Here is a 16,428-nt window from a genome sequence, read left to right as displayed (position 1 = left end):
CACAGCGGCGTTGAACGTCCTTTTTAGTACGTGTCTTTATAAAGATGCCCTTCCACCCCTGTATAGTGCCTTGATGCGGTAGAGTGCTCTCCGCTTCAGACGGCCACAGGTGTTGTCTCGTGTGTCTGGGTAGCGATCACACCGAGGCTGCGTTTGTGGATGGTTCATGCTCTCACTGCGAGGGCATGACCATGGCAACGTTGCGGTCGTGGCTCGCTTTGAACCGAAAGCAAGCCACTCCAGCCGCCCCCCGCATTGCTCCTCCTTCCCACGGGATTGAGGACGGTGCGAGTGGCGCTGGAAGCGATCTGGGATGGCAGCGGGTGCGGCTCCGTCGGGTACCCCCCCTCGGACCACCCACCCTCCGGCATGCTCGTTGACTCCCGTCTGTGCTTGAGGCAACAGCGGCTCGTCTCACAGCCAGCCTGCCTATCCTCTGGAGCTCGGAGCAGATGAGCTCGCCACTGCATCGGAGAGTGCAGCGTCTGACGCGGATGACTCCTTTGGGCTGCCGCCTTTCGAAATCCAACATGCTTCCCCGGGCCGCCGCTAGCGTGGGCTTGGACTGGAACCCTCTGTCCTCCCCACAGCCAACGCGGCTGGATGACTGGTTCCTGGGGTCCGGGCAGAGGCTCGGACCCCCCCCGGTCCCGTTTTTCCCGGAGGTGCATGATGAGCTGACGTCACTGTGGAGAGCACCTTCCACCACCCGTCACAAAGCCACTCGCTCATCTGCTCTCGCTACCCTCAACGCGGAGCGGCCCACTGGTACACGGCGATTCCCCCAGTGGATAGGGCTGTTGCGCTCCACTTATGCCCCGGAAACCATACCACCTGGCGTGGTCGCCCTGTACTTCCTTCCAAGCCCTGTAGGACAACATCCTCGCTGACAGTGAAGGCCTACAGCGCCACCGGACATGCCACTTCCGCCCTGCATGCCATAGCCCTCCTGCAAGTCCACCAGGCCAAGGTGCTTAAAGAATTGCACGTGGGTAGCCCTGATCCCAACGTGCTGCAGGAAATGCGCTCAGCGACCGACCTCGCCCTTAGAGACACGAAGGTCACAGCGCAGTCACTCGGGCAGGCGATGACCACCCTCGTGGTCCAGGAATGACATCTGTGGTTGAACTTTGTCGAGATGTGTGAGACCGACAAGGTTCACTTTCTCGACGCCCCAGTCTCCCAGTTCGGCCTCTTCATCGACACCGTCGAGGACTTTACCCAGCAGTTCTCCGTGGTGAAAAAACAGACGGAGGAGATCTCTCACATCCTGCCCTGCCGCAAGTCTGCCGCCATGGGCCATGCCCCATCTGCTCGCCGAGGACGTCCCCCTGCGAAGAAACAACAAGCTGCTCTGCCTCAACCTGGGCCCAGCTCTCAGCCCACGTATCGAGCGCTCCGCAGGAAGCAGATGCCCCCCGTCTCACGGACCCCCTCGAGGACCCGGAAGGCTCCCAATCACTCCTGAGACGGATGACCCAGAGCCCAAGACATTAGCTCCGGAGATGGAAAGACCACTCCGTACCCCAGTGGAAGGCCGGGAGGAGAATCTTCTTTTGAATATCTTAACATGGGTCCGGCATCTAGATTGGTTCGCAGCGATAGACCTGAAGGACGCATACTTCCACGTCTCAATTCTGCCGTGACACCGACCCTTCCTACGGTTTGCGTTCGACGGCCAGGCGTTCCAGTACAAAGTCCTCCCCTTCGGCATGTCTCTGTCCCCTTGCATCTTCACGAAAGTCGCAGAGGCAGCTCTTGCCCCGCTCCGAGAAGCCCGCATCCGCATACTCAATTACCTCGATGACTGGCTCATACTGGCCCACTCCCGAGAGTTACTATGCGTTCACAGAGACCAGGTGCTCAAGCACCTCAGCTGCTTGGGGCTTCAGGTCAACCGTGAAAAGAGCAAGCTCACCCCGGTTCAGAGCATCTTCTAACTCGACATGGAGATAGACTCAATTGGGGGGCATTGGGGAAGGGTACGTGCAGTCTGAAACAGCCTTCTCTTGTCTTGGCACGTAAAACACCTGCCCGCTCCTGTGTCAGCAGAACACGTACAATGCATTTAGTATTAATTCATACAGCCAAGTACGTCTCTTATGAAAATAAGCTGAATTACGTGTTTTAAATTGCCCATTTTATCCCAAGAAATTGAAATGATTGGTATCAGATCGAAAACAAAATAAGTGGTATAGCCCATCCCTAATACTTAATCACTCACAGTATTTTTCTCATTTTTAACCAGGCTTTAAGGACATGTATTGCAGATTAAAACAATAGAATTCTGATTTCACGTGTCCTCATTGCACGTTTTCACAAATAACACGTATTATAGTTATTCACTTTACTGGAAATAAATCATTAATAAAATATGATTAATATTAAAATGTACATACCCAGTCATCACATGTGTGCCAAAATGTGGTCAAACTCTACACAATTCAAATTCATCCCTCAAAAATAACCCATAACAAACACAAAACTTTAACATACGACTCTTCTGAAAACACATTTTCTGCAATTTATGAGCATTTTGAGTAAAATGTGATTTTTTCCCAAAGAATTATCAACTGATGAACAAAAACGAGAGCTCCCTTGCCAAAAGTATGCTCTAACGTTCTAACCAGCACACATGTGTGTAACAACTCTTTAAGGGGCTACATCCAATTAATGACCAGAGTTAAATTACATGAAATTTCTCCACTTGACTACAAACACACACACACACACACACACACACAATATATATATTTAGCAATATTTAGTTCAATAATCAAATTACTAAACTGAAATCCATGTACATTCTATATGTGTAGGCCTATGATAACATTAATAAATATACTTTTTATTTTCTCCAAACAAAATAGCTTACTTGATAGTATAATGTCACGCCACGCTAGATTAATTTCTCCTAAACTCTACAAAACTGCAAGGAATTACCTTGTGTTTAATGCTACATGATGAATTGTTCTTAAAGAGACATTAAGCATATTTGCAATATCCATAACATTTCTGCAATTTTAAGAGACACTACATACATAAAATTTATACTGAAAATAATTGGATGTCCTCCAATAATGTACATATATTATTATCATTATTATTATTACAATGAGAGATGCTGAGTTACGCTTCATGCCACCCTTGACTACCTCAGTCAAGCGTGACTGAGGTAGTTAAGGGTGACCTCAGTAAAAAAGTCTGGACACACTACTGATAGTGTTTGTCTATAGGAATTAGCATTTATATCCTCATCCTTTTGAGAGCTAGGTAAATGTGCGTTTGTGTGTGTGCGTGTGTGTGTGTGTGGTACTTAGCTATAGTTCAGGGACAAAAATATACCCAAAAATGAGCTAAATCTTCCCTTTGAGGACATTTCAGGATGTTCTAATTTGGAAAATGATCCATCTGTTCATTAATTCAATAATAATTTATTTATATATTATTTTTATTTTCTCCCTTTTTTCTCCCCAAATTGGAATGCCCAATTCCCAAAATTCCTAAGTCCTCGTGGTGGTGCCCTCAATCCTGGTTGTGGAGGACGAATCTCAGTAGCCTCCGTGTCTAAACCAGGCAATCCTTTCATTTTATCACGTGGCTTGTTGAACGTGTTACCATTGCCCACACTATTCTCCGCGGCAGCCGCGCACAACTCACCACACGCCATACAGAGAGCGAGAACCACACATTATAGTGACCACAAGGAGGTTACCCCATGTGACTCTACCCTCCCTAGCAACCGGGCCAATTTGGTTGCTTAGGAGACCTGGCTGGAGTCACACAGCATGCCCTGGATTTGAACTCGTGACTCTAGGGGTGGTAGTCAGTGTCAGTACTTGCTGAGCTACCCAAACCCCCAATCAATAATCATTTTTAAAAGTTCTATATTAATGCATAAAGTTCTAATAATGCAAAAAGCTTTCTGATAAGTTTAGGGTGTGGGTAGTAATGATAGTTAGCTTTATATACTTTAAAAAGTTTATAAATCAATGGTATGTCCCCATTTAGATAGCTGAGCAAACGTGTGTGTGTGTGTGTGTGTGTGTGTGCGTGCGTGCGTGCGTGGGCGGGTTTGGGTGTTAACAAGGAATTTATTTCCGGTTACAAACCGGTAATAACAAGGGTATTATGCTATAAATGAGGTTTATAAGGACATTTCTAGTGTCCCCATTATTCAAATCACTTAAGAAACATACTAAACGATGTTTTATTGAAAATGTAAAAGCGCATAAAGTGTTTTGTGAGGGTTAGGTTTAGGGATTGTGTTAGGGGATAGAAACTATAGTTTGTACAGTATAAAAATCATTATGTCTATAGAGAGTCCTCATAAAGATAGCTACTCTATGGTGTATGTGTGTGTGTGTGTGTGTGTGTGTGTGTGTGTGTGTGTGTGTGTGTGTGTGTGTGTGTGTGTGTTCTTTTTTTTTCATTTCTCTTTCTGCAATGTGTTCATTAAATTTTCACTTATGACCCAGAATATTATATAGCTTTATGGTACTGCAAAAGTGCATGCACAATCAACAACACATGCATACAACTGATTGCATATAAGATGTTACTGAGGGCTTTAATTTTTAAGAGCTGTTCAAGTAAATTAGGTAATTTTGTGCTTTTATGTCTTTGAATGTTTTTGTTGGTGTTAAGTGAATGTGTGTAGGAAGATGTTAGCTTTTATTTCTTTTTCTTCAACCCTCACAATTTTTGTGTTACTTTTTCTAGTTTAACATTCTCATGATGACTAATGTTTTAATGCCTTTGTCTTTTCCCTTTAAGTTAAGTGTAATTTTCTCAGTGCACAACAATTAAAGCATGCAGGCCCGTAATTCTGTTTAAGGACCCTTAAATGGACAGTCTATGCAAATTAGGGGAAATTGTGCGAAGGCAGAAGAGAGAAAGAAAAACAGGAATAAATTATGCAAATAACAAAAGAACTTGACCATTTGAAAGCCTAAATTTCCAGTAATAACCACAGCATTTAATTTTTTATTTTACGAAACGACAGTTTTCTCTCTCTCTTTCTGTGTGTATGAGTGTGATGGATTTGACACAGGGTGAATGAACACAAACAGCTCTAAATGCCAGTGTGTGTGTCTGTGTGTGTGCGTGGGGGCTTTCTGGATGACGGTACATTTGGAGGGTAATTATGCATAGTATTGGAATGAATTTGAAATGATGTGCTCGTTTGTGTGTGCTGTTTGTGTTTTCTGTTACTTCAACAGATAGTTAACATATTTAAACTTCTCTCTCTCTCTCTCTCTCTCTCTCTCTCTCTCTCTCTCTCTCTCTCTCTCTCTCTCTCTTCTTTCTTTCTCTGTGGATAAAAGTTACATTTTGGTGAACGTTGTCCTGTGAATCCATATGACGACAGGCCGCATGACCAATAGAAAATTTAAATGTTACACGTGGACCACTTGGCACAATGCAAAGAATACATGTTTCAAAGCTGTGTGTTAATGTTGCAGGAAAGTGAGTAGACAATCCTGCATATTTAAACTTTTTGAATATCATTTTATTTGTTGTTTGTGATTATTTATTTACTTACACCAGAAGACTTCCTTGGTCTGTTGTGTTGTCCGAAAAAATTTGCTAGGTGTGGTTTGTTGTCTGTGCATCTGAGGATGTGCTGACTGCCCCCTTCTGACCAAATCTGCATACGTCATGATTAATTGTATACATTTTTATTGAATCATTTTTTATATAATTAATCACACTGAATAAACGTGTTAAATCAACAGCCTTAGTAAAAAACAACAACAACAACAACAACAAAATTTTAAAACTGTTTTTTTTTGTCAGTTCTTTAAATGCTGAAAATGCTAACATTTGCCATGAACACATTTGTCCATCTTGGATTCACATTTCAAAGCCCACAGCAACATCTAAGACAGATCTACAGCTCATCACACAGGCCAATCAGCTGCCCTGGCATTTAATCCATTTTTTTTTATGTGCCCGAGTTGCAGGAACATTTTATTCTAGATGAGGGCTGATAACAGTGATGATGTCTTCTAATCTCAGACAATTATCTACATGTTATTGTGGTTAAGCCAGAATGAAGATGTATTCATCATCACGAATCCCTATTTTAATAGACACCTTAATTATCCCCAACACAAGTCATTAAAATGTAAGAGTGAGTGCTTATTTAAATAATCATAGTGTTGCCTTGGCAGGCATGGAGACCTCTTGTTCAAAACTGAACGGTTACAAAAATGCCATATTAGATTTTGATTTGAGCTTTCTTTTGCATTATTTCAAAGATATGTACCACTTCCTCTCAGAGAGGGTTATAGTTGTTCTTTACCCTGTCTTTATCTGCAGTTATAAGCTGTTTTTGTTTCACAGTCTCTCCTTTTGTTAGCACACTGTTTACACCATTGATCTGATAAAATGACAGGTGTGAATTTTATCCCTGAAACACAAGTTTGTCTTTCAAGGATAAAATTCTCACCTGTCAATCTGAGCATCACTGCCAGTTACTGGAGGGAGAGAGGGAATCATATATCTAATTTGGGATAAATATCTCAGGTTCAGGGGAATTTTCTCCAAGGAAGAAAGGGAGGCTGTGACTCCTAAACAATTGATGCAATCATATAGGAGTGCACTAGTATATACAGTACAGTAGATAACTCTAGCGCAAACATACATGGGCTAGTTTAAACTTGAACAACAAACAACAAAGGACTTTTGTTTTAATGAGTCAAACTACTGAAAAAATATGTCTTTGAAAAAAGGTTCACTCATAAGATTTTACCTTTAAAATCTTTGACTTGCAGATGTAATGCAGCTTTTAGGCTCACTCCAGCTGTTATTCAGAATGTTTGGGGGGCACTGGTTGCTAACATGGCTCTTTGCCAGTGTAATGAGCCTACAGGATTTTGGTTGATATAAAAGCTGTAATCAGTTAGGAGAGGTTTTGGGAGACCTTGACTCTTTTAACTCTTTGCACTCCAGAAAAAGTCACAGTATGAGATTATTAAAATAAGTGATACTGTGAGGAAAAACAGATTGTGGGGATATCACTCTGATGATGTTGATGCCTTTTAAGGTTATGTCTCTGAGCTAAAAGTAAATGAGTAAATACATAAACAAGCTATTGAACACGCTCCTTTATTTAAAAAGTTTAATATTAAAATAAATACTAATACATTAAATTAAAACAATGGCATGTAGCATTCAAGTGTTCCTTAATTAAGTAAATATTGCTTCTAGTTTTTAAATAATGAAACTAATTATTTAAGAAAAGTAAACAGTCTGTAATATAATGGAGAACACAGACACAGTTTGATCAGTTACAGCAGCATTCAATTAAACATTCAGAAATGAAAAAAAAAATTAAATGAAGGCAAAATAAAACATATTATATACTATATAACACAAAATTAATATATTACTTGGCAACTAGGCCTAATTCAGTGGTGTCAGAGTTTGACTGACAAGCAGGCGTATCATTTAAATTAGCTATACAGTTTCTTTCTTTCTTTCAATTTTGTTCTTTAGGCTTAAGTTTTGTTCATGTTCGATTTTATTGGTATTAAATATACGTTTGAAAAGCCCTAACTGCAAAATAGACTGAAGAAAAATCACGTGAGAGTAGACGCTGTGATTGGCTGATTACATTTATAGGGCGATAATGTATGGCTTATCGTGTTTGGAACTATTCTGCAAACTGGTTGTGACGTGGAGGAGGGCGTGGCCAGGCCATGGTGATGCATGGCTGGTGCTGAATCAGCTGATCTGTGTGAGAGCGAGATAAAGGGAAGCCACCCTTGCCCATCCTTTATCTTTTACAGTGGTGCTGAAACCCGGGAGGGAGGAGGGATGTGCTGTTGTGGAGTCCTCGCAACTGCCATCTGCCAGGGGAGCAGCTGCGGCCATCTGCCTGGGGACGGAGGGGTCGCTGATGGCTGCTGAGAGCTGGAGGAACCACTGCCTTCCACCAAAGAAGGTGAGGAGCAGTTCCGTCCACCAGGAGCCGGAGGACTCGCTGCCGTCCACCAGGGGAGGAGTGAGCTGGCATCCGCCAGAAGGTGGAGGAGAGGTTGAGGACCGGCAACAATATGTCTGGGAGCCGGCGAGCAAGTTCTTCTCTCTCTCCTCTCTCTCTCTCTCTCTCTCTCTTTCTCTCTCTCTGTATCTCCGCTCGCCCTTTCCCTCTCCCATGCCTCTCCTCGTCTCTCCCCCAGGTTCACAGGAGGTGGGGTGGACCTCCAGCTGACGGCAGCACCTCCCCTCCAGAGATGGGGGAGTTGGTCAGACCGGTGACACCCTGGCCTGAATCAGTCAGGGGAGGAGTGTGACGAGGGCGTGGCCGGGCCTTGATGATAAAGGGAAGCTGGAGGCACCAGTTCGAGAAGAGAGAGAGAGAGAGAGAGAGAGAGAGACTCATGCATGTGTGTTTGTGTTTGTTTATGTTTCTTATTAAACTTTATGTTTACTGTTCAGCCAGTTCCTGAATCTTCCTTGCCCGTCCTTTATCTGTTACACTGGTGTAGTGCTGAATTTTGACTTCCTGGTACCCTTTTGTTTAGGAGTAGGTGTAGAGATGGGCTCGGGTTAGGTGTGAGCTTTAGGGCCAATCAGGTAGCAGGGAGTCAAAATCTGGTGGGCAGTCAGATTTCAGCACAACACTGACCTGAAATACAGAAGAGTTCCTTGAGCCTGAATGAGTCAATTTGGTGGAGATGGATGGAATAATTCTCCTACTCTGACATCTTTACTTGTGGCCATGTCAAAATCTAATTTGAAATGAATCATAATATAAATATGATAATATGTATCACATTATTAATAATCATAGATCAACAAAATATAGCAATAACTTTAAAAGCTACAAACAATATGTTTTGTTACTGTATTATTGTAGTTATTTCTGTTGATACAGTGTTAAAAAATATTTGATTTGATTGGGTCTCTCATTATTTACTCTTCCTCATGATATCCCAGCTGTGAATGATTTTCTTTCTTCAACAGAACAAATTTGAAGAAAAATACAAAATATCTCAGCTCAGTAGGTCCTTAAAATGCAAGTGGATGGCGATTTCACTTTTTGAAGCTCCAAAAATTACAGACAGTCAGCATAAATGTCATCCATATGACATAACGACAAATTAATGTCTTCTAAAGCGACACAATTGCTTTTGGTGTGAAAATGATAAACGTTTAAGTACTTTTTTAAACTCTAATTCATGCTTCTGTTCTGCAGCGTTATGCGTGTGTGATGCATTTTCATCGCATTTGCATTTGAAACATGTGAGAAAATGATGCACGTGTCGATTTGGTTTAGATCTGTATTTATCTGTTTCTGTATTCACAAAGGTGTGTTTGTGTGCTTATCCTGGATGTCTCAACCGAGTGGAGAACGTGAGATTATGCCGGTATTATGGCAATGTTAATATGTCACGCGAGAGACCACTTGGACTCCACCCTCTCCTGAAGTGTTGGATTATAGTTAAAAAGTACTTAAATATGGATATTTTTCACACCAAAAGTGAATGTATTGCTTTAGAAGACATTAATTTATCCAGAGTTGTATGGATGATGTTTATGCTGACTGCCTGTGATTTTTGGAGCTTCAAAAGAGAAATCGTCATTCAATTGCATTTTAAGGACCTACTGAGCTGAGATATTTATTTTAACACAGATGTGTTCTGCTGAAGAATAGAAAGTCATACACACCTGAGACATCATGAAGGTGAGTAAATAATGAGAGAATTTTCATTTTTGGGTAAACTATAAATTAAAAGCTGAAACTTTGTAAATATCAACTGGAACAGGAACATTAGTTTACCCTGGACTTTGCCTCCTCATTTCAGAAGTCCACCACACACCACTGATCATGTTTGAGTTTTAAGGTCCCACTGTGTCTGTTACTTCCTTCCTGCACTTTAGCATTTCTCCTCCCTGGTGCTTCATCTGATTGTCTGAGAATGAGGTAAAGAGTGAAGTGTAACCCACTGAAATACAAATAGCTTTAATGTAGCAGCTTCTTGTTCTATAATGCTGGCCGTGTGTCTATGCGTATGATGCATAGTCCCTCTCTGGAGACACATTATACAGCTAATGGTCTGAGCGTGCTTCATTATTGCTTTAATCCAACATAGTGAGATCATTTCAAAACACACACACATGCACACGCACATGCACATGCACATACACACACCATTTGCTTACCCTTCACACATTTGTTATTATTTTTACGATCCCATTCTCTCACTCTCTTTCTTGCTCAATGTTTCATGTGAATATGTGCATAAAAATATTATATCTTTATAAATATAGAATTTCAGATACCCTTCTGTTGGTAAAGGCTTGTTGTCGCTACTGATTTCCAAGCCCACGATTCAACAGACGATCTCTGCGACAGTACCTCCACCTTTTTATCTCCCCCTCTCTCTCTGTAAATGCCATCTGAGAAGAGAACATTCTGACAGGCTGACCTTGAGTCAGTGGCCATAACTCAACAGGTACTTACAGTATGAAATATATTGCTTTTATGTGGGCCTGTAAAACAGATCCATCTATCGGTTCATTCCCTATGACTCACAAATACAAGTTAATCATATCTTTATTTATGCGTATTCTGTCTCTCAGAGTGCTTTTATTTAGCAATATGCCCTGTACTTTTTACGGAAACAAATGGTTTAGAAATAGATCATATGCAGTACAATAGGGTCCAAAAGTTTGAGAACACAATGAAAATCTGGGATTTGTTTTTGCCATTTAAACCTGAAAATAAACAGTTTTAGTATTTAGACAAATTTAAAAGAAAGAAAAGTTATTGCATAAAATGGAGAATATATATTGGAGGAAATATTTATGATTCTGCGCTGTTTCAAGGGCAGCAATCAATCTGTGACCATGCGAACTCTGTACAAAATTCCATGATGAAATCGCAGCTCGAGTGGTTGCTGTTGTTAAAGTAAAAGGGGGAAGAAATTTGTCAATTTATCAGTTTAACTTTTCACTCAAACTCTTATGCTGATGAAATTATTTGAAATGAAAAAAATTGCACTGTAGAAGTATTTTTACTAGTGATCTCAGAATTTCAACATTATGTGTTCAATATAGCCTTTAAAAAGGAGTTTAGCAATTAAAACCATGGCATAATGGTTAGTGCTCATGTTTCAAAACATTGTGCCATGGTGCTCATATGGGTGGTGCGAGTTTGAATCCTGGCCCTTTGATGAGGTCGCTCCTGCGGAGTCCAGACATCTATGATCTTGAGAAAAGGCCAATGGAAATTGCCGTGTGGAATTTGCATGCCACTCCCCGGAACATACGGGTATAAAAGAAGTGACGCACACATCAGGTATCGCACTGAGGAGCCGAGCCAAAGACCCGGACATTTCAGCGGTTGGTTCAGTGTTGTGGCAGGAGGGACACAACGTCTCGTTCCCTCCATCAGGGAACGGAGGTTGAGTCAGTAACCGAGACCTTCCCTATCTGTCACTCACTGGACGTTGTGTCGATGAGTTGACACTAGGGGTCCCAATGGAAAAAGCCACAAGACCTGAACCGAGTTACGCAGACTGGCGGTGCGAGACTGGGCAGACCTCTGTGTGTGCCTCGTAGCCAGTGCAGCAAGCCGTCACATAACTACCCCCAACACACTGGCAGGCATGAAGCGGTCCCCTGCACCTAGGGGAACGGCAAACTGCTCAGGAGTATAAGGACTGGCTGGCCCAGCCGTGGCCTTCTCTCTATTGTTCTCCCCAAAAGGAACGAAATCGTTCAGCTGTGGGCCAAATATATGGTCCAAGCTGGGGGGTGTCCCACCAAAGAGGAGGACACCGGGGAGACCACACCCAGCCCGGGGGAGGGGGAGTTGGGGGTAGATGGAATACAACACACGGTCTTTACCGGTTAGGAGTATACAACACACGGTCTTTACCAAGTGGCGTCGTGCTAGATCTTACCCAAGGGGGTGGGAGTTACTATAAAAACGGTGTCCAAGGACAGAGGGCCCTCTGAAAGGATTTCAGTAGGACCAACGTGTTCTGTTTGAACACATGCGGACAGTTCAGCACTGACTACGCACGCTCGTTGGTGAGGCGCGCCGTCATTGAGACCGAGTCTACTCCATACTGAGAAAAGAGATGCTCTGAACCAGGGCGAGCTTGCTCTTTTCCCAGTTGACCAGAAGCCCGGAGTGGCTGAGGTGCCAGGGCACCAGGTCCCTGTGGGCACACAACATGTCCTGCGAGCGAGCTAGGATTAGCCAGTCATCGAGATAGTTCAGGATGTGGACGCCCACTTCCCTTAGCGGGGCAAGGGCTGCCTCTGCGACTTTCGTAAAGGCGCGAGGGGACAAGGACAGGCCGAAGGGAGGGATTTTGTACTGATATGCCTGACCCTCAAAGGCAAACCGGAGAAAGGGTCTGTGTTGAGGAAGAATCAGACATGGAGGTATGCGTCCTTCAGGTCTACCGTTTGCGCCACTGTTGCGCCACCCTTTTAGAGGAAATTAAACTCTTTTATGTGTTTATATATATATATATATATATATATATATATATATATATATATATATATATATATATATATATATGTATGTATACGCAGGTATAAATATATATATATAAACAAAGTTGTTCACTCCGTAGTTTTCTGCTGCTGAAGTGCCCAGGGGTATTTGCTCAGTACAACCGTGGTGTGCGAGGGGGAGGACCGCTGGAATGTGCCGTAGATCCAACAGAGTAGAGAGATGAATGGAGGTGGCAGAGGAATTCAGCTCTGTGAACTTGCTCGCTCGGCTCCGAAGAAGATATCTGATGTGTGTTTGCAGCATCACTCCTTTTATACCCATATGTCCGGGGGAGTGGCATGCAAATTCCACACGCCAATTTCCATTGGCCTTTTCTCAAGATCAGAGATATCTGGGCTCTGCAAGAACGACCCCTAGTGTCAACTCATCGACACAACGTTGAATGAGTGACAGATAGGGAACAATATTTAACTCCTTTTTTACTCTAAATCTCAGATGAGAAATTTAAACTAAACATGTTCAGATGTAAAAGTGAAAGTGGAGATTTGAGTAAAGAAAAGGATCTGTTTCTCACCCACACCTATTATATTCTGAATATATGGATTTATCCACTGGAGTCTTATGGATTACTTCTTTGTTTCCTTTATGTGATTTTTGGAGCTACTAAGGTCTAATCACATTTACTTGCATTGTATGGACCTACAGAACTGAGATATTCTTCTACACATCTTTGTTTGTGTTCTGCTGAAGAAAGAAAGTCAAACACCTCTGGAATGGCAAGAGGGTGTGTACATGATGTGAGAATTTTCATTTTTGTGTGAACTATTCCTTTAGTAAATAATACATTACAAATGCCAAAAAATATTATGTTCAAAATGTTAAATATATCATCTACTCACTGTCCTGCTACAATGAAAATATTCCGCTTTGAAATATGTTCTTTGTATTAAGCCAAATGTTTTCGATCTTCTGTTCATCACACAATTTTGCAGGTGAAAGTTCACTAAACTTTAACTTTGGGGTCGTGTCAAGAAAGGAAAGTCTTGTGAGTCAATTGTCCAGAAAAGTCTCTCACAAGTATTTTCTTCACATGAGCTTGTGTTTCTGGTCTCCAGTGTTAAGATGCATATGAATGGTTGGAAACGCAGCACGAAGTGTAGTTTGACTGCGACTTAAGTAAGGAATCTGTTGACCCAGGTGCATTTCAGAGAGGTGTGTCCAGTTGTGGTTTCGGTATTCCAACTGGCAACATTCCCTCTAGATTTCAAACTGACCTGGCTCTATCCAAAATCTCAAAATGGATCTTCCGCATTCCAATCTGTCAGACACTGTCAGAGCTTTCTCTAGTGTGCAAGCGCCCTTACTCTCAAATTACTGTGTCTCTTGTGAGACTTAGACACTGATAAAAAATCTGTACATCTTCTTGTATGTTCTGTACATGTAGGCTTATTTAACCAGGCAAGTCTCCTCATCTAAATCTCAACATATAAACCACATGCTTGTCTCAGTCACATGTGGCATTCAAAGTACCTCCATACTTGAGTTCTGTAGACCAAGTGAAGGCTTTGTTTCACCTTCATAATTGCTTAGTGTGGACGCTTATGCAGTGACCAGTGAATAGTAACGAGTCAAGATAGCCCAGCCACTACACTAGAGAGCACACGCAAAGTGCTCTGTGCTCTGTAAATTAGCATACCATCTGAATTCAGTGAGCACACACAACTTCAGGGTCAATATGCATGTCAGCGGCGTGTGTGTGAGAAAGAGAGAACGAAAATGAGGGAGGGAGACAAAAAAAAGAGCTCTCTCCAAGAAAGTCAAGTGGGGTTGGCGGCTGAACAGTCTCTCTGCCTCTGTGTTCAGAATGGACGATTCGGTTTCCTACGCTTTGGAAAGCCAATCTCAGACTAACCCCGGAGAATATGCACAAATCCCCTTCCGCTTGTTTCAGTATAGACAAAAATGCCACACAGTATCTTTGAATCTTAGAGAGACAACTTATCCAAACCACTTTAATAACTTGTGTCGATAAGGATGTCAATTTAATGCGTTTCCAAAAGACTGTTATTATCTTCACGCTTAATGTCCTCAGCCAGCACCAAGTTTGACATTATTACACCCCCAGCTTTTGCAATCAGCTTTCCGCTAATAATTATGCATAGCAGTTTTGTTTAATTACATTATGAGTTTAATTCGCCTCCATTTTAGCACTTTGACGTTACACATCTATCAAAGCTCTCGAGCTCTCCGAACATGTGCGTGCGGTAGGTAATTATGAAATTGCATTGGTGAAAACACACACTGATGGCCATCGCAACTACCATTAATTACCTTTGCAATTAATTGCATCTTTTATTGTTATTATTGTTTAATCGGCTCTATAAAACAAAAGCCAATAAAAAAGAATCTATGATCTATTATAATCAGCACATGTGGGTGACCAAGAGAGAGGAAGAGAGAGATGCAGTGTAATTACCACCCTTCAAACCACAATAGCATCATTCTAATCAAGCCTACATGGATCCCCAGCATATACACACACTTACAGACACACATGCCTTCTCAGGTAGAGAAATCTAATTGAGGATGAGGGGCTGAAAATTAAATTGAAAGCTTAACATTAGACACACATAACCTATACATTTTGAAGTGGGAAATTCTGGGATAGAGAGAAATGCTACAACCTTGCATAAAGAACACTAATAAAAAGTGAGTGGTTAGGGATAATTAGGTTTTTTTTTCTGTATTAAATCCCTTTTTTTATGCCGTGAATTCATTTATACAAACCCCTCAGTTGGGAAGAGTTCTTTCGTTAATCACTTCATTTACTTGGGTCGGCCCACTCACAGACCTTGACTAAATGTGCAATGGAGGGATGGAAAGATGCAAATGTGGGCCCAAATTATGAAAATATGAGGTTTGGATGGAAGGTTATTGAGAGAAGTAATTATAGGTGTTCAGTGGAAGGAACTTCCATCCCTTTTCGGTTTCACATGCAAGCTTCACCAAGGAAAATACAAAAGTGTGGAGCTAATGACTCTTAAAGTGGCGATGCTGGCCATAATTTCATAGTCCTCGGTCTTAATAAGCGTAGATGTAATGAATTGGTATTTAGAGGAGAAACTGTTTCTATATATCCGTTTAATGGCATTACTGAGCAAATTAACCTTGCAGGGGATTCATTAAGCTGTGTTCCGATTGGCTGATCATGTGGGTTAAACAGGAAGCGTATTAAGGATGGACAACCTTTAAAAATCAGAGCTTCAAAGTTTTAGTGTCGGACAAAGTAGTTAATAACCACAGCTGTAAATGTAAAGTTACAGTGTGAGTTTGTGTGTGTGTGTGTGTGTGGGCGGGTTGGATGGTTTACAAGGACTTTGTTTTAGGTTACAATCTGGTAATTACAAGGGTATTACACATTAAATGTGGTTTATGAGCAGGGGCGAAAATTTCATCAAAATGTTGGGGGGGACAATAAACATAACAATTCTCAAGAGCAATTTTTGAAGGGGACACCAAGGGGTTTTTTGTTGTTGCCCCGTTTGCATTTGTATTATTTTATTTCTTAAACAATTATTTTAAGAATATATCATTATATTATTTACAATACACATATTTTAATGATATTTTACGGGGGGGACAACCCTCAGATGGGGGTCCTGACCCCCGACCCCCGCGATTTCTGCCTATGTTTATGAGGACATTTCTAGTGTCCCCATGATTCAAATCGTTTAAAAAAACATACTAAACTATGGTTTTTTTTTGGAAAATGTAAAAATGCAGAACGTTTTTTGTGAGGGTTAGGTTTAGGGTTAGGGTTCATACAATATAAAAATCATTCTGTCTATGGAGAGTCCTCATAAGGATAGCCACACCAGCATGTGTGTGTGTGTGTGTGTGTGTGTGTGTGTGTGTGTGTGTGTGTGTGTGTGTGTGTG

This window comes from Xyrauchen texanus, chromosome 13, assembly GCF_025860055.1.
Source record: "Xyrauchen texanus isolate HMW12.3.18 chromosome 13, RBS_HiC_50CHRs, whole genome shotgun sequence".
Lineage (NCBI taxonomy): Eukaryota > Metazoa > Chordata > Actinopteri > Cypriniformes > Catostomidae > Xyrauchen > Xyrauchen texanus.
This window is presented reverse-complemented; position numbering follows the sequence as displayed.